This window comes from Lynx canadensis, chromosome A2 (assembly GCF_007474595.2).
Source record: "Lynx canadensis isolate LIC74 chromosome A2, mLynCan4.pri.v2, whole genome shotgun sequence".
Lineage (NCBI taxonomy): Eukaryota > Metazoa > Chordata > Mammalia > Carnivora > Felidae > Lynx > Lynx canadensis.
This window is the reverse complement of record NC_044304.2, coordinates 68075404-68097524: the sequence shown is the minus strand read 5'-3', so window position 1 is coordinate 68097524 and position 22121 is coordinate 68075404.

Genomic DNA, 22121 nt, shown 5'->3' with positions numbered 1-22121 from the left:
CAGGAAATCACGCATCCTGACGCTCTTGGGAGAGAAAAATGGAAGCTTCATATTAATACTTCTCCAGAGTCCAATGTGCTTCTTCTTTTGACTGACTTTAATCTGTCCCTTTTCCCCATAATAAACTAACGATAAGCAGAATAGTTTTAAGGTCAGCTCCATGAGTCTTTCTAGTGAATTATTAACGTTGAAGAAGATTTACTGATGGTTAACTATTTTTTTCATGTTATCTATTTATTTTGAGAAAGAGAGAGAGTGCATATACAAATGGGGGCAGGGCAGAGAGAGGAGAGAGAATCCCAAGCAGACTCCATGCTGTCAGTGCAGAGCCCAGTGTGGGGCTTCAATCTCATGAACTGTGAGATCATGATCTGAGCCTAAATTAAGAATCAGACACTTAACTGACTGAGCCACCCAGGCGACCCTAGTGATGGTTAATTTTTAATGTCTATGGCAGTATGGCTAGGCTATAACATAAGTTTTATCCAACACTAATTAAGTTTTGCTGTGAAGGTATTCTGGAGTTGTGGTTACTCTCCATGATCTATTGACTTTAAGTAAGCATTACTTGGATAATATCAGTGGGCCTCATAAATAAGCCAGAGGTCACAGAAGCTAAGATAAGTTCTTGGAGAGAAAGAAAATTCTGCCTCAAAGTGAGCCTGGGTTTCTACCCTAACCAGTCTTCCCGACTGATTTTAGTCTTGACAACACACAATCAATAAACCAATCTTTATTATTTTTTTTTCATTTTACTTAGTTTAGTGAGTGAGAGAGAGACAGAGTTAGAGGAGAGGGACAGAGGGATTGAGAGAGAGAGGAGAGAGAGAGACTGAGAATCTTAAGCAGGCTCCATGCTGCAGCTCAAGCCCATGCTGGGTTTGACACTACAATCTTGAATCATGACCTGAAGGAGACCGAGTCAGACACTCACTGACTGACCACCCAGGTGCACTGATCCATTCTTTAAATAAATTTCTTTGTATCCTATTTCCAGTAGTGTAGACATCACTAAAAGTCTATGGCATGATGTAACAATATATTCAACAAAATCCATTAGCTAGTCCTAATCAAGTACTTACTGAAAGGCAAGTTCTGAGTGAACGTGTATATCATAACTTAGAATATGTTTGTCAGAATAATATGTAGTAGAAATACTTATTATTATTTTGGCTTACGAATTTGGCTTGTTGCTTTAATTGCAGCTAGACAAGTGGGAAAGACAGGGATAAGATCAGGGATTCAAATTCTGCTTCTTTGTTAATATTTATTTATTTTTGAGAGAGACAGAGAAGTTGAGTGGGTAGGGCAGAGAGGAGAGGGAGACACAGAATCCGAAGCAGGCTCCAGGCTTTGAGCTGTCAGCACAGAGCCCGACGTGGGGCTCGAACTCACGAGCTTCTGGCTGTCATGCAAGCTGCTCTTACAGTTGAGCCCTATGATCCAGATGATCCATTCGGTACCTGAAGTGGCTGTGGCAGGTTGACATTCTGTTCAGAGGCTTATGGGGGAATCACAGTGTAATGCCTTTAGGAGTTGAAACAGATGCCTGTCTTCCTCTGGGAGAAACGATATCCTTTTGAGAAACAGCTCTTGGCCTGCTATTGAGTCTTAATCGAGACTAAATGCTTAATTATGGGCCAGCCACCAACCTGAGCTGCCATCATGGACTAGATATTATCTGATCACCAAGCCATAAGTTGGGCATACTCAGCTTCCAACATGAAAGGGGTACACTTTTTTCTGACTGGGATAGATACTTTCCATGTATATAAATTGTCTTTCCTACATGAAATGTTCTTCTGCCAAAACGAGCATCTGTCTAACAGAATAGCTTATCTACAGTCATGATATTCCACACAGCATTATTTCTTACCAAAGAATTCACTTCACAGCCATTGAAGGGCAGAAAAAGCCCATGCTTATGGATTTACTAAGTCTTACCAATGTTTCCATCACTGTGGAGCAGTCGCCTTGATAGAGTGGTAAACTAGCCTTTTGAAGATTCAGTTACAATGTCAGCTGGGTGGCATATCTTGTAAGGCTGTTGTCAGGTTCTCTAGAAGCTGTTTATGTTTTGAATCAGTGTCAAATAGATGGTGCTTTTATCTCCAGGAATCAAAAGATGGAAATGAGACTGACACCACTCACTATTACCCCCCGGTGACCCACTATTTATTATTTATTTTAACTTTCTGGTCCCATTACCTTCTTTTCCACTATTCTGGATTGTACTTCCAAGATAGAAATATTCACACCAGGAGGCACAATAACAATTCTATTGATTTGAAAACACACATCAAAATTATTTTGAGAATTAGTGTTATTTCCAAGTTTGTCTTAATTATAACATGTATCTTTTATAATCTGTACCTCTTACAGGATTTATTTAGTCTAAGTTAAAAAGCATAGTGAAGACATCTGATCTAATACTGTTAGCCAATTCTGTGAGTCATTCTAGTGAATTATCAAACCTGAGGAATTTTTAGGAACCCCTCTTATGATAGTTAATTTTTTTTATCATCTTGTCTAAGCTAATCTAGGTTTGCTGTCAAGGTATTTTGTATATGTGGTTAGCATCTATAATCAGTTGACTTTTATTTTTTTTTATTTTTTTATTAAAAATTTTTTTTTTCAACGTTTATTTATTTTTGGGACAGAGAGAGACAGAGCATGAACGGGGAGGGGCAGAGAGAGAGGGAGACACAGAATCGGAAACAGGCTTCCAGGCTCCGAGCCATCAGCCCAGAGCCTGACGCGTGGCTCGAACTCACGGAGCGCGAGATCGTGACCTGGCTGAAGTCCGGACGCTTAACCGACTGCGCCACCCAGGGCGCCCCAATCAGTTGACTTTTAGTAAAAGAGATTACCCTCCATAACGTGGGTGGGCTTTATCCAATAACTCTGAAATATATATCAGTAAATAGCTTCGAACTAGTGAAGAAGTTATTATTCTAGTTTCTCTCCAGTATCTTCCTCAAGTGTCTTCCGGTCTAAACTCAGTAACTCCGATTACCCCATGCCATCTCTCCCACCACTTTAGAGCCCTTGGTGTTTCCGAATGATCCTGGTTCCTACTGTTCAGAAAACTAAATCCTTCATGCCTTGGCCTACTAAGTTCCCTCCCAGTCCAATTTCTTTTGGCATATAGACAATGCCCTACTTGACATGCCGCCTTGATTTGACCTAGCCACCTCACAGGGGGGCCTTTCTTATCTCTGAAGACAGAGCTCCAAAGTAATCAGTATAAGCATAGTATCACAGCAAGCCGGGCCCACCTCAGAACAGGATGGAGACGCATTCCCTTTCTCTGATCCTAGGATTCTCCTACTCACCCGGAGCCTGAGCACCACTTTGCTAAAGTAGGGTGCAGATCTGGTGCCCAGCATAGGTTTCACCTGTAGCTCTCTTCCATTTTTCAATCATGTCTATCTCTTCACTCTGCTTTCCACTGCTGCAGAGACCTTCCTATCTAGCATGGTTCCTCCAAATCTGGGAGACGCTTGGCGTCATGGTAGCCCAGCTTCTCTGTAGGATGGTTATCCCACTCACCACTGAGATTTGCCCACAGTCTTCTATGATGTATCCTTGTATTGTCCTGGTGGATGGATGATGTCCTGGAAAAATCTTTGCCAGGAGCCAGGAAATGTGGGTAGGACAAGATGTTTCCTTTCTATTTTTTTTTTTCCTTTTTTCCTTGACACTACTTTCTACAGTCTTGTTTTTAAACAATTTTTGTATCAAAAAATGTATGTCTTATTGTCTTTCAGAGACAGATCTTGGGGAGACACACTTCTCTGTGGTCTGTCACTTAGAGGGAGCCTCTGAATATGTTTCATGAGATTTGAGTAGCAGATAATATTACTTAAAATGTTGTATGTGAATTCTCCTGGTGAGTCACTTTTAGATACAATCTTCATTCAAAATACTTTAGGGACTTCCAAGTTTAAGATGATCTATTATCGTGATGCTGAAAAGACATCAGCTGATGTTTTAGAAATCATTATTTTACTGGGGTTATTGAATAAAGGAATTTACTCAATGTTCTTTTTTTTTTTTTTTGCCAAAATAGAGGTTTTTGTAATGTAGTCCCACCATAACCCATCACCACTGAAATTATATTTAAATATTTAAATATTTAAATTTAATTTGTAAGAGGCTTGAGTACTGATTTTAAAATTGAATTAGCCACCATTTAACTAACCACTGCTACTTAGAATTAAGTAGGTTTTTAAATAAATATAATTAACATTTAGAAAATTAATTTTCTCTTACAGTGAAAATTGCTATTTTAATGTAAAATTCTAATATATTGATGATGTTTTCCACCACATAAATTTACCATTATAATCATAAATATAGGAGGAGGGAGGAATTCATATTTCAAGCCTCAAAGCCCCAAACAGGAAGTCAGGAGAGTTTCCAACAGAGGAACTAGTCAGTTTCACAGGATCACAAATCCATAGCTGCCTAATCTGCTCTTATTCTTGTTCTTGTTCTTTTCTTTACTTATTTTTCTTGGGCTCAAAAGTGGAAATCTACTTGTTTATGTATAGAAAACCAGCTAGGAAAAAGTGCATTTCATTTCTGTGTATACAGAACTTAACCCTTATGCATTATTGCTTTGATGAATTAATTCTAACTGTACAAGCAAGTGACATCTATTTAAAATTAAATCTGGAGCACCTGGGTGGTTCAGTGGGTTGAGTAATCCGACTTCATCCTTGGTCGTGATCTCATGGTTCGTGAGTTCGGGTCCTCATTGGGCTCTCTGCTCTCATTCAGAGCCCTCTTCAGATCCTCTTCCCCCTGTCTCTTTGGTCCTGCCCGCTCACTCTCTATCTCTCTCTCTCTCTCTCAAAACTAAATAAACATTTAAAAAATTAGATTCTAGACAGCCATTTAGATGAGATTAATTAAAAAAAAATAAGTTCCATAAGTGATTCCCTAAACAATTCCCTATTAGAGTTCTGAGTAGACAGCATGTGGCCCTTTCTTTGTAGTGACCCCACTAAGAGTGATATTTGGCCTTCGTCCTGAACCATGTCACTTTCAGCACAATATTCACATTGTTGGGTTCACAACCATCATAAGGAACTTCCCCCAAAGAACGAGACAGGGTATTCCAAGTAGGCAGGTGACAGGTGTAGAAGCAAGGGAACTTACATTTTTGGCTTATCTTGGGCAGTCACAAGACAAGGAAGTCTCCACCCAGCCCACCGAATCTTCAAAGTTTATCAGAGGCCTCACTTGGCTTCCAGTCATGTACTAAGTCAAGATGTCCTCAACACCACAGTTTCTATTTCAAGCCTGCAAACTTGGGGCAGCCCTCTGGACTAGGAAAGGCAAGTTGGGTGCACATTCCAAGGACAGGGGAGGGTGTGAGAGGCTTCTTATTGCCTAGGCAGGTTGGGTATCAGCTGGTGTCCATGTTTTCTCAAGGACCTTCTTGGAGGACCTCCACCAATAGCATTGCCCCAAGCTCCTTACAGATTAGAATGCAAGGGTTGTTTCTTGCAATTCAATCCTGATTATTGGCATAATAGCATACAAACTATTTCACGTGTGTGGTGAATGTTTTGTCACTTGCAGGAATCAGTGCATGTCCCACTCATGCATCTGTCCCTTTTTGATCTATTTCAAGATTCTTATCACAGTTCAGGCTGTAATGATGTTTACCACCAAATGCTTATGTTCACACCGTTTCCCGGAGCACTTTTAGATCTTTGAGTAGCTGGTCAAATGCTTGCTCTGGGGTTTTTCCTCCGCAAGTGGGTTCTTTTTTTTTCGGTAATAAGGAAGCCAAAGTCACATGCTGAACTAAGAAGAGAATGCATTTACCTTTAATAGCCTTATAGAATGATAACACACACATATACACACAAACATACACATATAAATTGAAGTTGGCAGTAGCTCTGAATTACCAAAATGTGTTTTGACTTTTATTATCATTGTGATATTTTAGTGATCTCTATAGAAATTGAACAGATGGCTTCATGTTTTAACAGAGGAACAATTATCATTAAATGGGTAATGATCTACAACATGTGTAAAAGGGAAAAACATAAATTGGCTTTATAAGTTTCCAGGAGAATGCTCTTTTCCATATAGGTAATAATTCTGTGCACTCTTCTACACTTCTCTTGGAAAGAAAAATGACGGCAAAAATACCAATTGAAAATACATGCATGCCCAACCCCTGGTGTGTTGTTCCCAGACACATGCGTCTCCCTCATGAAATCCTCACCCCCTGTGAACCTCCCCTGACAATTTACATTGTAGAGTCCTGTAAACACACCAGCACAGGAGAGTGTGGTAAAGAGTGTAAATTTTTTGTACAGGTATAGAAAAAAGCACAGAGGAATTGATGATGAGGACAAATCAAAGAGTGAAGTTTTGCAGGACTTTTGGAGGTAGCAGGGTTTGAGAAAGCAATGTGTTGGACATTAACAAAGTCATGCTCAGGATTTGCAAATAGCCAGGCATTGTTCTGGAATTAAAAAAAAATAGTGCTGTTCAGAACAACGGATTTGGGGATAGAGAGAGAGAAGATGACAGAGAAGCAGGTCCCTTGGCTTAGACAGACTTTTACTCCCCTACCTCACACACACACTCTCTCTTGCCTGTTCTTGTAACTGTGACTTGTTCCTGCTCCGGGACCCCTTGAGATAGTAGAGACTGTCTAGGCCCGGCTACAGGTCAGCAGTTGCATGGCCCTAAGGATTAACATTCAGAAAGAAGGAAAGATAATTCATATAGCCTAGGAAAATATAACATAAATATAAATCAATATAAATATAAATATATAAATATAATGTAAATATAATGGTGAGATTTTTAGGCCATGATTCTTTGTTCGTAATCATTGGACGCTATCCAAGAATGACATGCTCTCTGGGGACAACTCACATTATCCTCTTATTAATCTGAACATAAATCCTCTTTCTCCTTTCCCACCTATAGACAGAACTCTAAATTTCTACCATGCTTTCTGGAATAACCATTCCACTGTAAACAAACTTCTCCTCCCTTTCACCTTTAGCAAACACTGGACATATCTACTCACCCTAACTGAAATAATTCTTTTGACTATGTTACCTTACTTGAAAGGAGTCTGCCTTCTTTCACCCTCCACAGGCCACCTGGAGGGTGTCACTGGCATCTATAAGGGGTCCTTGACACCGTGAGCAATGAATCAGACAAGCTCATACAGGAATATCACCTTCCTTCATTACCCGCTTTTCCCCGTCTTCCTATACTGGTTTTCCTCTTGGGGATTTTCCCACATCCACCACTTTCTTTTCCACTTCTATTCTTGAATAACCTTGTGACTTAAACATCCAACATCTCCAGCTTTCACAGTTCCTTACATTGCACTTGAGAAACTCATTCCCATAGCCCACTGTCTGTTATTCCAAGATATTGTTTTCCAAGACTGTTCCGCTTCTTCTATCTCAAATTCCTAAGCACTTCAGTCCCCTATTTCTAATTTAGTCCTTCTACCTTTAATCTTCAAACTGTAATTGTATTTCAGTGTGCTCCAGAAATTCATCTCGACACCCACTCCGTTGCATAACTCTATGATTTTCCTCACTTCCTTCCTCACAATTTAGGATACATGATCTGCTATCTTGCCACTTTTGATAATTGTGTAACATATACCTTAAAACCTAAACATTTCCATTAGCTAAATAGTTGTGGAGAAATGAGAATAGCCACTCAGGCTTTGGCTACTGCATTTTTTTTAAGTTTAATTATTTATTTTGAGAAAGAGGAGAGACAGACAGAGATAGAGAGACAGAGAGAGTTGTGCAAGTGGGGAGGGGCAGAGAGAGAGAGAGGGCAAAAGAGAACCCCAAGCAGGCTTAGTGCTCTCAGCGCAGAGCCTGATGCAGGGATTGAACTCATGAACCGTGAACTCATGACCTGAGCAGAAAACAAGAGCTGGATGCTTAACTGACTGAACCACCCAGGCGCCCTGTTACTGTAAATTCTTGCATTCCCAGTCTGAGTTGTACTTACATATTTACTTATCATTTTTCTGCATTTCATATTCATTCTTCTCAGCCAATTGCTTCAACACATTTTTTTACTCAAGTTCCCTATCAGGTTTCATCTTTTTTCACAATGACACAGGTAAAGACAAAGGAAGGCATCTGTTAAGAACTACCTTACCTCTACCTATGCTTAATCAACACCTTAAAAAGAAAGAAAGAAAGAAGAAAGAAAGAAAGAAAGAAAGAAAGAAAGAAAGAAAGAAAGAAGAAGGAAGAGGAGGAGGAGGAGGAGGGGAAGAAGAAGAAAGAAGAAGAAGAAGAAGAAGAAGAAGAAGAGAGCAAGAGGGGGAACAGACTGAATCCAACCAACCCCTTTTGCTTTCTGGTATCAGAAAAATAATAACTTCTCCCACTGTTCTTACATCCAGAGCCAATCACAAGAGGTCATGTGCCCAAGCCAGCAAATATGGAGTGCCATCAAACATTTTAAGCAGCAGAGGGGCCTCATCAGAGTCACGGCATGGTTGTCAGATGTGTATTTAAAGAGATCAGTGGGGCAATGTTTGCTGAAGGAAGCTTGGTAACAGTATGAAATAGTTAAATACCATTAGATGTAATACTATTAGAATACTATTAGAAACGCAGGTAATGAGAGGCAGGATAAATGATTTTAAGTGGCAGGGTCGGTATCATTAAAATTTGGTTAGTCATACTGAGGTTAAGTAGAAGAAGCCTGGTGCAATTCTCTTCTGATTTTTCAGTTGAGCTGCCAATGTCATTTGGCGGAGCAGGAATCAGAGGCTCAGTAACATTTCCAAGCTTTTGAGTTCTTGTGGATGTATTAAATTAAAGGCACGTAAGGTGTTCCCATGTAGGAATACAGTAGTCAATCAGATGTGCTCAACAGATGACCCTGGGTTGTACATAGAGAACGGAGATTTATCCTAGTTGATGTGTGGCTTCATCTCCCGGGGGAGCACAAGTTCACCCAAGCATCGTACATAGGTGGAGAAAAACAGATGGCGTAAGACAGACCACTATAGATAACTACATTTAGTGGTTGAAAACCAAGAAAAGGACCCCACAACACATTTAGTGGTTGAAACCAAGAAAAGGAACCCCACAACAGAGATAGAAAAGCAGTAGAATTAAAACCAAGAAAAAGCAGAGTGCAAAACTGTGAGATGAATGAGCTTTAGAAACTGGTTTATCTATGTAGTTTCTAATTCCGGAGGAAGTAAGAGTTTTGTTCAGGGCCATGCTCTGGACCTGTGACATATGTCAAATAGAAAGATGGAAATTCAGTTCTAGAAATGTCAGGTTTAAGTGGACATTAAAAAAAAAAAAAGGTTTTATTTTGAAATAATTTGGATTTATATAAGAGGTGCAAAAAATAGTATAGTTCCTGTAAACACTTCACTGAGATTTTCCCGATGTTGACATCTTATTCAACTAAGGTATATTTATTAAAACTAAGAAATTAACATCGGTACAATACTATCGCAATACTATTTGAGCCAAGTGCACAAATACTAGAGTGTTTATTCACATTTCGGTTTTCCTGCTAATGTCCTTTCCAGTAGTGTCTCTTTTATGTTCCAGGATGCAATCAGGATAAAACATAATATTCATTTGACAATTTTCCTTAGTCCTCTCTGATCTGTTACTTTCTTGTTTCCTCTTTCTTTTATTCCCCAATACTCTTGAAGATATTCTGTAGAATGTGTCTCAGTTTTGATTTGTTTGACATTTACCATCATTAGACTGAGGCTATGGAATTTGGGGAAGAACACCACAGAAGTTAAGTGCTTTTCTCATTACATCATATCAGGGTTACACAGTAGTAATACGTCTTTTCACTGGTGATGCTAACATCGGCCTTTTGATTACAGGAACATCTTCCAGCTTCTCCCACTGTAATGTTACCATTGTTCATTTCTCATGCCTCAGTCTTTGGAAGCAGTTCACTAAGGACGACAATTTTATTCGACAAGCTCATTTTGGTATTATGGAATTTGGAAACAGGAGCCAAGAGTCTTTCTAAATGTGAAAATGCAAGCAAATCCCCAGGAAAAAAAAAAAAAAAGAAAAAAAGAATAAAGATAAATTTGGAATTAAACGTTCAAGTCTGACTGTGGAAATACAAATCTTGAATAGCACAATTTCCTTCAGAAACGTAAAGAATTGCTCTAGGTGAGAAAGGAGAATATCAGTTCCCTCATGAGACACTTTAAGATGCAACTCAGCACATCAAATAAATAAATGTCACCAAAACCTCTGGATGACATGTTCCTCCAGGAAGTGCCACAAGGAAATGAAGAATGGGGCCATGTTGCCTAATAGATGTGTTAATTCTGAAAGTGTTCAACTCTTGAGTTGTTGTCATGGTCCGTTTTCACTATTCGTTAACAGAAAGAACGTTTTCAGTGTTCTTCCTTCATTTATTATGATTTTTATTTTTTTCAACATTTATTGATTCTTGAGAGACAAAACATGAGTGGGGGAGGGGCAGAGAGAGAGGGAGACAGAATCTGAAACAGGTTTCAGGCTCTGAGCTGTCAGGACAGAGCCCCATGGGGGCTTGAACTCACAGACTGACTGCAGGATCATGACCTGAGCTGGTCTGACGCTTAACCCACTGAGCCACTCAGGTGCTCCAGTGTTCTTCCTTGAGAATAAGGATTACAAAGAGAAAAAAAAATCACCATCATTTTTGGAGTTTTTAGGTATTCTTTACTTTTTGATGAAGACAATGCTCCTGGAAATCATGGCTTTCAATTAAGAAATCCGAGCGAACAATTCAACATCGTTGCTTGTATCAACTCCAAAAGCTTGGCTTAAATAGTAAGAGTTTAATAACGAAAAAAAAATTAAGCATATTTGGAAAAATAAGATCAATTTGCTAACCCAATGTAAATATGTTTAATGATAGAGTTGAAAGAAAGCAATCTGAGATGATTGGGGTTTAGACGCTGGTAGGTTCTCAGGAAGGGAACTGATGTCAATTCCTGTCGCAAGAGGAAAAATACATACCTTCCTAGGAGTTGCACAATAATTGATCCAGGTGTGTGTGGGCAGTAAAGAGGCAGTGACTGAGTGGGGGACGAAACATATGTGGTTCTGGGGACAACTTCTTGGGGTCCTGTAAATCCCAGGGGTAGCCAGTAATTTCCATTTCCTGAGAATGGTAAGATGCTGTCAATGAGGTTGGCGAGGATGGAAGGAGGAAGAGGAGGGATTGAGAATCTGTTGCCTCGACAGAGGCATAGTTCCCAGGCTAACGCAGGCAGCACGGACATTTATTCCAATTCCTTGTCCACAGCCCGATAGATGACAACCGGGAAAGAAGAAAACTAAAGACAAGACAAGCATCCTTGTCGTTAAGCAGTCCTCTCTTGGAATAAGAAGCACCCAGGAAAAGGGAAGCGGGCAAGAGTGAGAAATGGAGAATCCTGAATTGACTAGTTAGTAATCTGAAAGAATTTTAATGGGAAAAAGAAATCACAGAGAAAGAGAACCAGAGGCTTCTTACAGGTGGCAAAACAGGTTTCCTTCAGACCGCTGCAGTCAGGGAGAGACCCCAGTAATAAAGTGATCTCAACTCCAGCTAACAAAGGAATACTGAGATTTTAAAGGGACAACAGAGAGAAAACAGAAAGAAGCCACGGGAAATATAAAGGGGGGAAAGACAAAAGGGGACTGGAGGAGTCTTGGGAAATTGAAAATTACAGGGAGAGGATGACAGAAAACTTACTGAAAATGGCCTGGATGGTTCACAGTGTATTTTGTGGTTTGCCAGTATTACATTTTCTTGAGCCAAGTGCACAGGGTCTGGGGTTGACTTTAGCGACCAGGCCTCATACAGATGAGAGGCTGGCAAAAATTGGTTGATTCTCTTACCACAGCATTCATACATTTAAAAAAAAAAATTTAACGTTTATTTATTTTTGAGGCAGAGAGAGACAGAACATGAGCGGAGGAGAGACAGAGAGAAAGGGAGACACAGAATCTGAAACAGCTCCAGGCTCTGAGCTGTCAGCACAGATCCGGACGCAGGGCTCGAACCCACAGACTGCGAGATCATGACCTGAGCTGAAGTCGGACATTTAACTGGCTGAACCACCCATTTGCCCCTAAAGAACAGTTTTTAAAATCATACCTGAGTTTTTTTGTTGTTTTTTTTGTTTTGTTTTGTTTTGTTTTAATGCCTGAACAGTGGTATAACTTTCAACACCACTACAAACTAGTGCGTTGAAAGCTCTTTATGACATCACTGAGAGAACAAGAAAGGGCTTTGGAGGCATTTGGCATTTTCCATCCCAAAGCCTGTGCCACCACTCAGCTTCCATAAAACAAACAGCAGGATGGGGCAACTGGGTGGCTCAAGTAGGTTGAGCATCGGACTTCAGCTCAGGTCATGATCTCACGGCCCCTGGGTTTGAGTCCCACATCAAGCTCTGTGCTGACAGCTCACAGCCTGGAGCCTGCTTCGGATTCTGTGTATCCCTCTCTCTGTGTCCCTCCCCTGCTCACGTTCTGACTCTGTCTGTCTCTCTCTCAAAAATAAACATTAAAAAAATTAGTAATAATAAAAAAAACAGCAAGGAAAACTAAGACACTAGGCCACACGCCATTGAAAGATAGTAGCACCAACTTCATTAGCAAGAAAGGTTTAATTTGGGGGCCAAGTTGAACCTCACCAGCCAATAAAATTCAGTTCTTACTCTGCAAGAATTTCATCTGATGCTTGAGTATTAAACACACTGGGAACTGTGGGCTGTTTCTTTCACAAAGTAGAGGGGAGTCACTCTGGAAAATGTTAAGCATGAATGCAAGGAGAGTTGTCTGGACTGAAGCATGAGTTCTGGAAGGTTCAGGAATGTGCTGCTTTTTCTGTCCCCCTCTTCTGTATGCACAACCAAAGCTAATTTAGCTGTTTCTTGGCATCTTTTTCTCTACCAGCCATCCCCTAAACCTTGGTCCTATTGTCTGAGGTGATATCATTCCTTCCAAGCAAAGTGACAGCTTACTATTTGTGGTATTAGTTAATATCTGCCTAGTACCCAAAATCTGCCCCTAGGGTAGCAACTCTGTTGCTCAGATCTTATTAATTATTTACAGATTGGGATGAATAGAAATGGGGAGAAGAAAGGCATATATATGAGCATAAGTTATATGGAGTAAAATGTATTTAATGAAAACATTCAATATTTTGCCATGTGGAAAATAAAAGTCTAGTTAAAAATTATTTGCTTGCAAAATTCCTGCAGAGAAATTACAGAGATAAACTTGAATTCTAAATTTAAATGATACCCTGAGATTCTGAATAAGCAAGGATTAATTAATAAGATACTTAATTAGTTAATATGGTTAATAAGGGCAGTTACAGAAGGTATTCTAATTATTTGGGAATTTTTACCTTAATGATGGTAACAATTACTAATTGTTTGTAAAATACACAATAGTGAATTATTTTTTTATCTTTGAAATTATTTTCAGGAGAGACTTAAGTCAGAACTGGACATTTAAAATGTGACAATATTGGGGCGCCTGGGTGGCGCAGTCGGTTAAGCGTCCGACTTCAGCCAGGTCACGATCTCGCGGTCCGTGAGTTCGAGCCCCGCGTCGGGCTTTGGGCTAATAGCTCAGAGCCTGGAGCCTGTTTCCGATTCTGTGTCTCCCTCTCTCTCTGCCCCTCCCCCGTTCATGCTCTGTCTCTCTCTGTCCCAAAAATAAATAAACGTTGAAAACAAAAAAAAAAAAAAAAAAAAAAAAATAAAATGTGACAATATTTTTTCAAAAGAGGAAACTGAATAAAAATAAAACGTTTAAAAAGAAATAAATTAGAAAATTATATATATATATATATATATAACATATGAATAGGAATTAATTATTAATATAGCAATGTATGAAATTAAACTGTTGATCCAGGGGTTGTTAATAAGAAACATAATAAGAAAAAGTAAGTACTAAGTAAGAAAATAGTGAATAAAATTAATCACCGACCCTTTAAGTTACTTTGTGTCATTCAGGTAAGTAACATTTCTTTTTTTTTTAATTTTTTTTATTTTATTTTTTTTTTTTTTTTATTTTTTTTTTTTTTTCAACGTTTATTTATTTTTGGGACAGAGAGAGACAGAGCATGAGCGGGGGAGGGGCAGAGAGAGAGGGAGACACAGAATGGGAAACAGGCTCCAGGCTCTGAGCCATCAGCCCAGAGCCCGACGCGGGGCTCGAACTCACGGACCGCGAGATCGTGACCTGGCTGAAGTCGGACGCTTAACCGACTGCGCCACCCAGGCGCCCCTTTTTTTAATTTTTTTTAACGTTTATTTATTTTTGAGACAGAGAGAGACAGAGCATGAACAGGGGAGGGGCAGAGAGAGAGGGAGACACAAAATCTGAAACGGGCTCCAGGCTCTGAGCTGTCAGCACAGAGCCAGACGCGGGGCTCGAACTCACGTACCGTGAGATCATGACCTGAGCCGAAGTCGGATGCTTAACCAACCGAGCCACCCAGGCGCCCCAAGTAACATTTCTAATTGAGGACTCCGTCACTGTTTCTGTCTCTCCAGTCACACTCTTCATAAAAACTGGGATGGGAAATCTAGAGGGATGTCAGCTGGTTGGCAGACACTAAAGGAAAGTACAATTAGGCCAACATATCTGATGAAGAGAGATGCAAAAAGCTTCAAGAAAATACTAGCAAACCAAATTCCACAACAGAGTAAAAGGATTATGGTCAGGATCAAGTGGGATGCATCACTGTAATGCAAGGATGGTACAATACACACAAATGAATAAATGTGATGTATTCACAGAACGAGGACAGAAATAATTTGAAGAACACAAGTAAATGGGAAGATATCCCAAGTTCATTGATCAGAGGAATTGATATTGCTAAAACAGACATATTACCCAAAATAATCAGCAAATTCAGTGCAATCCCTATCAAAACCCCAATGGCATTTTTCACAGGAATAGAAAAAAAAATTCTAACTTCGTTTTGAACCACAAAAGACCTCAGTAGAAAAAGTAATCTTGAGAAAGGAGAACAAAGCTAGAGGCATCCCACTTCCTGATTTCAAGACAGTAACAAAAACGGTGTAGCACCGCCATGAAAACAGACATGCAAACAAATAAAACAGAATGGAGAATCAGAAATAAATGTGTCCATATATGATCAACTAATTTTTGATGAGGGCACCAAGTATACACAATGGGAAAGAATAATATCTTCAGTAAATGATACGGTGAAAACTGGTTTTCCACATACAAAAGAGTGAAATTGAACCTATAACTTCCACCATTCACCAATATTAACTCATAATGGATCGAAAACTTAAATGACCTGAAACCATAGAACTCCTAGAAGAAAACAGGTAGAAAACTCCTTGACACTGGTCTTGGCAATGTTCTGGCTATAACACCAAAAGCAGACAACAAAAGAAAAAAACAAAACAAAACACAATTCTGCACAACAAAAGAAACCATTGACAAAATGAAAAGGCAGCATATGGAATAGATGTTATTTGCAGACTACATATCTGATAAAGATTTAATATCCAAAATATAAGAAGAACTCATAAATCAACACCCATTTCCCAAATAATCCAATTAAAAAATAGGCAGAGGGCCTAAATAGACATTTTTCCAAAGATACACAAATGGCCAATAGGTACACGAAAAAGTCCTCACCCATCATCATGGAAATGGAAATTAAAACTACAATAAGATGATATCACCTCGCACCCATTAGGATGGCTTTTGTAAAGAAAACAAAAGATAATAAGTGTTAGTGAGGATATGGAGAAAAGAGACTCTTGTAACTGCTGGTGGGAATGTAAATTGAAACAGCCAGTATAGAAAACAGTGTGGAGGGGCGCCTGGGTGGCTCAGTCGGTTAAGCGTCCGACTTCAGCCAGGTCACGATCTCGCGGTCCGTGAGTTCGAGCCCCGCATCAGGCTTTGGGCTGATGGCTCAGAGCCTGGAGCCTGTTTCTGGTTCTGTGTCTCCCTCTCTCTCTGCCCCTTCCCCGTTCATGCTCTGTCTCTCTCTATCCCAAAAAATAAATAAACGTTGAAAAAAAAAATAGAAAACAGTGTGGAGGTTCTTCAAGAAACTAATTTGTCAATAAATTTCATATAAAAAAAAAAAAAAAGAAACTAATAATAGAACTACCATGTGATCCAGCAATCTCAATTCTGGGTATACATATTGTACATGTTGTATATATTGTATATTATTTATATGTATTATATATATCATATCATATCATACCATATTATGATTATATTATAATATAATTTATGTACATTATATTATGTATTATATTTTTTATTTTATTTATTTTATAGTATAAATAAATATAAATTTATATTTATATAGTATAATATAAATTATATAAATTATATATAAATTATATTTAAATTATATAAATTATATAAATATAACATATAAATATAATATAATTATAATTATATATAAATATATTATAAATATATATTTGTTTATATATTCTATTTATTTCATTTATTATATATTATTTATTATATTAATAATATATTATTTATTATTATATTAATAATTTTTTCCTTTCTATTCCTCATTTTTCTCTTTTCCTACTTTTCTAATTCTATTCGATTCTTTCTATTCTCTTTATTATCTTATCTTCTCTTCTTGATGCACCGTTTTCAGCCATAAACTAATGACACCATGTGTAACAACATAAGTGAACCTGGAGGGCATTATTCTAGGTGAAGTAAGCCAGAGAGAGAAAGACACATCCTGTCTGGTATCAGTTTGTTAGGTGGAAGATCTCAAACAAACAAACAAACAAACCAAACAAAAAGGCTTAGAATGGTGGTTTATCTGTAGCTTGGGGGGTGACGGGCACTGGGGAGCTTTGGTCAAAGGATACAAACTTTCAGTTATAAGATAAATAAGTTCTGAAGATCTAATATACAGCATAGTGACCCTTCATTTCTTTTTGTTAATACAGTACTATAAATGTATTTTCTCTCCCTTATCATTTCTTTAATGATTCATAATTTTTTCTAGTTTAATTCATTATAAGTAAACGGTATGTAATGCATATAACATAGAATATGGGTTAACTGACTATGTTATTGATAAGGCTTTCAGTTAACAGTAGGCTGTTAGTAGCTAAGATTTGGGGGACTCAAAAGTTATATATGAATTTTCAGCTGCATCAGAATTTGGTACCCACATCCTCATATTGTTCAAGGATTAACAGTTAATATATACTGCATCGCATACTTGAAATTTGCTCAGAGAGTAATCTTAAGCATCGTACCAGAAAAACAAAAAAGTACCTGTGGGGTGATGGGGTTGTTAACTTGATTATGGTGATTATTTCACGATGAACATGTATATCCAGGCATCACATTTGGACCTCAAATATATATAATTTTATCTCTCAGTTATACATCAATGAGCTAAAAAAATTATAAAAAATAAATTTAATTAATTAAAAAGCTGATATGTGTAAGAGTAATGAAGTTAAAATTAATACAGCACTTTTAGTGCAGGAATATGAACCACACTCTCTGAAGCTATTATTCAGCCTCTTTATATGATTTACTCTGATTTTCAGTGAAACTGCCAATCTAGTTGAGAGAGCACTGTGACTTGAGGGGCCATGCAACTGCCAACAATAACACACAGTTTAAACCATTTTGTTCTTAATCAGTGCATAATTGATAATGTCCTTTCCTGGATACATACAGTCTTTTTGTAATTTCTGTAAAACTCTCTATCGATATGAATTAACTTCATTATTTTTCCGTAATTAGATTGAAGAAAAATGCAAATCTACTCACCAGCAGGAGATGTTTCTCAAGTTCCCAGTACAAACCATCATCCAGTTCAATCCTCCTTAAATTCTAGCCTGATCTCAAGTCTCAGAATAAAAGTAATATCAGTATTTTGGCTAAAACGATATTGGTGTTACTTAGGATTATTGTTTATTACCACTTCGTTCAAAATAAAATATCACATTTAAAAATTTCAGAACCAAAATTATATGCTCCCCTGTGACTCCTCTGTGGGTTCACTATTCTTTATTTTTTGTTATGATTTTAGCTCTCATTCTTCCTATTCCAATCTTAATTCACTTATTAGTGTTTATTTTGTTTACCTGCATGTATGCTCGCAAATTATCATGAATCAATTTTTGGTACAAGATGAGTTATAAACATAAATGAATAATGAGATATAGTAGGATGGAAATTGACATTATCAAATTCGTTTAAATCAGAATATAATTCTGGTAAGATTGTGCTAATTGACTTTTTCTTCTGAGGAAATCACAAGACAAGTTCCTCATTAAGGAAAAGTTAATTTAGTTGCCTATGGCTATGCTTAATGACCCAATGGCATTTGCCTTAACTTTATGGGCTTAGATATACAAGGTTAGTGTCCAAGAAGCTGTTTTATTTTTTTTTTTTTTATCATTCTGCCTTCGTTTTGAATAGTAAGAACTAAGCAATAACTCTGTACTTTAAATGAACAAATTAAAGATCATTTAGAATGTTCTATACAATTAGAATTTCTAGAAAAATAACAAAATAAGCAATGTAGTGGCTAAGTTATTTATATACCTAACGTTTTTGTTGTTGTTATTAATTCTGTTAAACATACTTCTTATCAGACTGGTACTGAGCTCTGCTATTAGGGTAGGAGATGTTAACAATTGGCAGAACTTCCTGGTACTATCTCAAAAATGACCTAGGAAAACCAGGCAGAGTTCAAGGTGAACTGAATGGCCTGCCTCCTCAGGTATAAAGCAGGTGTGATACTCAGCACTGTTGATATGAAATATATATTTAATTGCTCATACGTTCTAAGTGCCATATAGTGGCCCCTTCTTTTATTCCTACTGCCTAAATGGTAATGCCAAAAAGCGTGCTTACCAGTACAATCCTTTTTGGCATTGTCATCCAGGCAGAACTAGGGAAAGAAGGCCACTATCACTGATGTAATTTAATACTGTTCCAAAGATTCTAGGCAATAAGGTAGATTGAAAAGTAAAACAATAAATGATAGGAGATAAAATATCAGGAAAGAAAGAAATGTGTTGTTACTTCCTCTGTCTCCTAGTCTCACATCTGTCCTATGTGGCCATAGCACGGTGGCCTCAGAGCAGCTGGACTGATCACATGTTGACCTAGGACCCTGAAGAACAGAATGGAAACGGAAATTATCCTTTATGACCTGAGCCTTAGAGAGCGCTCTATTATATTTGTCAATTGCGGGGACCTCACTAGCTAACCCAGGGTCACCTCAGGAGAAATACAAGGTCACATTGTAGACAAAAGCTAAATCTGGGGAGATCGTTGCAGCCCTCTTTAGGAAATACAACCTGCAAATACAGTGTTCTACCTGAAAACAAAAACAAACAAAAAACTAGCAACTGAAACAATTGAAATCTTTTTAGAGCTCTTAAGGGACTCAGTCATGCTGCCTGCATGAAATAGACAAACATCCACACCTTCCTTACTAATCTCAAATCATCAGTTATTCCACAATAGGAAGAAAGATGCCCAATTTACATAGGAACTAGAACTGAGTGTGTGTGTATGTTTTAATCACAAATGATATGATACATTCATATACATCTATGTCATATGATGGAAACCAAAACACTTTATTGAGAGAGTTGATGTGTTTTTTGTTTTGTTTTGTTTTGTTTTGAAAGAGAGAGAAAGAGAGAGAGAGAGAGAGAGAGAGAGAGAGAGAGAGAGAGCGCACAGGTGGGGGAGAGTCAGAAGAAGAGGAAGAGAGAGAATCTTAAGCAGTGCCCAGTGTGGAGCTTGATCTCATAGCCAGGAGATCAGGACCTGAGCTGAAATCAAGAGTCAGATACTCAACCAGCTGAGCCACTCAGACCCCCCTGAGAGTTTGATTTGTCTTTACGGATTTGAACACATACAGAAATATGCCAGACTTCTGAGTGAAAATATTACCTTTTATATAGATATACATATATTTCATATATTTCAATGAAATATCAAGGAAACTTAATTCTTCAGTGAGTCAAAAATATTCTAAAATTCATCTGTGAAAAGAGATGCATGAAACTAGCACGGTCCCCTTTGGTGAAAAAGTATGAAGGAAATTTTTTATTACCAAATACTAAATAGAGAGTAAACTAAAATTATTTAACTTACACAGTGTCAGTTGACATTGTATATCAGCTGCTCAGTGGAATAAAATAAAACTGCATACATGATTTAAATGATTTAAGTGCACATAAGAATTTGATATATGTTATAAATGGCATTTGAAATCAATAGGGAAAATATGGATTATGTAATTATTTATCAAATAAGTTGGAAGGTTTACTATTTGGAGAAAGAAATTACAGATGTGTAGTTCACATTTGAAACACAAGTGATTAAATTCCTAATGTATTAAATAGAAAACGGTAAAAATTAAATCCTAAAGATAAAAATGTAGAGAGGTTAATATAATAGAAATATAATATCACAGCACAATCACATGTGTGTATAGAGATAATCAAAAGCTTATAGTCTCTTTTAAGGAAATGGTTGATAATTTGTAAAGTATAATAATTATAACTCAGTAAAATTAAAACACACAGAAAAAGACAGAGAAAGTCAAAAGATTGGTAAAAAAGGAATCCAGTAGCCTAAATATTGTCATAACTATGAAAAGGACATTTACTTATTTTTTTAATGTTTATGTATTTATGAGAGAGAGAGAGCGAGCACAAGCAGGGGAGGGGCAGAGAGAGAGAGGAAGAGAGAGAATCCCAAGCAGGCTCCATGCTGTTAGTACAGAGCCCGACGCCAAGGCTCAAACCTTTGAACAAAAAGATCATCTCCTGAGCTGAAGTTGGACGCTTAACCAACTGAGCCACCTAGGCGCCCCATGAAAAGGAAATTTACAAAAGATATACAAACACTGCAACTCAAAAAACATATATTAGCATTATCTCTGTATATTGTCATTGCTGTTGTGAGAAAGTGGACAATGGACAAAAGAAATTATAAAACATAGTGATCAGATGCAAAGAAAGTGGGTTCTTTTATCCTCTGCCTGCAGAAATTATACATACCTTCCTGAAAGAATATACAGATTTGTTACAACTCCTTAAATGTGTTTTGGCACATGTAATTTCTGTCCTAGCAATTCATTCCAACAAAATAAAAGTTCTGCCAAAGTAATTTTCCAGTATTTACTCTTAACTGTGACTGCACATTGGAACTCCCGTGGAAGTTTTTAAAAGAGGGCTGCCTCGCTGACACCTAGATTTTCTGCTTGAAATCACCTGGTCCTTTCCTTAAAGTCTTGTAAAATTTCTTACGTGATTCTAATTTGCAGTCAAAATGGAGAACAATTTGTCTAAAACTATATTCAGTAATGTCTTGCTTATACTAATGGGTGATGTTGAAGTAAAGTGGATCCTAAGAGAATGACTAAATGTGGTAAACTTTTAGACTAATGACATCTTTGAGTCATTAGAACATAATATGGCTGAGAATTAATATAAATTATTTTAAAGCTAGACATTAATTTAGAAATTATGCCATATTTACACTATTCCATATTTCTACCTAATAATATGGTTTGTCATTCTATCTACGTACCTCCATTCACACACTTGATAAAGGTACATAAATTCTTTCTGCAATGTTCCATTTATTTTGTTATTATTATTTGTTTATTATCCAACATAGCTACTCTTTTCCCATGACAGTTCTCAGCTAAGTATTGCTAATATAAAGGAAAGCTATTGCATTTGATAAGTAATTTGTACATTGCTACTTTTAATAAATCATTCAATTGATCCTGTTTTCAGTAAGCATGTGCTTTACTTATTTTTCTATTCCTTATTTCATGACAAGGAATTTTTAAATCACTTTAGTGTAGATAGCTAAAAAAAGATTTATTGTCATGACTTTCAAACAAATGTGTTTTGAGGAAATATCTGTTTCAGACTTTAAAGGTCATTTTACCATGAATGTAAAGAAATTGAATCAAACTATTTCAGACTTTTATTTAGATGGTGATGTATTTATTGATCATCTGTACGATTCCAATTATGTTAAAATATCCTAAAACTACCAACC